The sequence below is a fragment of the Trichomycterus rosablanca genome, chromosome 27, assembly GCF_030014385.1.
Source record: "Trichomycterus rosablanca isolate fTriRos1 chromosome 27, fTriRos1.hap1, whole genome shotgun sequence".
Taxonomy (NCBI): domain Eukaryota; kingdom Metazoa; phylum Chordata; class Actinopteri; order Siluriformes; family Trichomycteridae; genus Trichomycterus; species Trichomycterus rosablanca.
Window position 1 is genome coordinate 14,601,737 of NC_086014.1, and position 1,512 is coordinate 14,603,248.

Here is a 1,512-nt window from a genome sequence, read left to right on the forward strand (position 1 = left end):
GTCTAATTTTAAGAAATTGTTCTATATTTGTTGTTCTCTCTCATAATTTAGCTAATTTTTAATGAACTGTCTTATGCTGCTCTCTTTGTTTTTATCTTAATTATTCTTGATGTTGATGTACTATTTTGATTTTGTACTATGATTTGATTTGTATGGTGTATGTACGTATTTGTTTTGATTATTTGTCTTATGTAAAGCGTCTTTGAGTATCTTGAAAAGCGCTATATAAATAAAATGTATTATTATTTATATTCATTCAGATATATAAACGTATAATAATTTTATAGTGGAGATAAATACATTTGAATGTTTTCATCTATTGATGTCAAACTATTTCATTAAAACATTTGTATAATAATTTTACTGTGCAAATAAATCACTTCATATCTTGTATAATTTATATACACACATTATACCTTATTTCTTTATATATTTTTGTACTTCTTTTATAAACATTGTTATTGTGTGAACAGATAAATCTAAGTCTCGTGTGATTTTATTTATCAACAGCAAACTAATTTTATTATTTTGGAAACTGATCAATACAATTATTGATCTAAACTAGAAATTCATATAAAAATATGTTTAAAGAAAAGGTTTGGAGTAGATGAGAGGCATTCATGTGTGTATATAAATTATAGTCTGGCATCAACAAATAAAAACATACAAGACTTTAATTCATTAACAGATGTATTAATTTCCAATATAAAATGATTATACATTTATTGATTTTAACAGTTCATTACAATCAATCATTTAACAATAAAATAAATAAACACAGTTTGTAGTAAATGAGGAACATTGATGTCTGTATATACAAAATATTTAACGATAATACATCGAATTAAACGAGACTTTAATACATTTATTCATCTCCAATATCAATATCACAGAATTATTGATCTTTCATTAAAATTAAAATAAATACAAAAGTTATTTCCAACGGTAAGGTTTGTAGTAGGTGAGGAACTCTGATGTGCCCATAAAATCATCTGTCATAAATACATGAACGTTTACACAATAACAGAGTGAGGATCATAAATGTATGGACGCCTGTACGGAACACCGTTACGTCACATACATGAACCCTGAACATCGTTCCTACCTGCGAGTCTCGTGCTCAGGTAAAACCGGCGCGCGCGTCTCGCTACAGGATTCTTATTATTTACGTTTTCACATAAAATCCGATTAAAACCGTAAACACGGTAAATCACGATTCATCATCCTACACCTCACACTCTCCAAACACACCGGCTACACACACACTACAGGTGAGGCGCGACTTCCGGCGACGCTCCGCTGACGTCACCCGAGCAGGTGACACGGTGGTGTTCTGAATCACGCCGTACACACTCGCTCCCTACAGCCTACAGTCAATCCTCCTCCTGCGGTGCATCCGGAGCCGGATCTGGACCCGAACCAGGACTAAGTGAACAATAACAACGAAATAAATAAAATTTTAAAAGCTAGTTTTAATAATCATTTTGTATTTTGTGGTGTGTGTGGTATGTG

At 31.6% G+C, this 1,512-nt stretch overlaps 1 long non-coding RNA gene across 1 annotated transcript in view; it reads right to left on the reverse strand.

The window, feature by feature from the left end:
* Positions 1 to 880: 880 nt before the first annotated feature.
* Positions 881 to 1,512, reverse strand: part of LOC134304376 (uncharacterized) — a 3,215-nt gene continuing 2,583 nt past the window's right edge. Inside the window, exon 3 of the long non-coding RNA XR_010007838.1 lies at positions 881 to 1,425. This is a non-coding gene — a long non-coding RNA (uncharacterized LOC134304376). The remainder of the gene's footprint in view (positions 1,426 to 1,512) is intronic.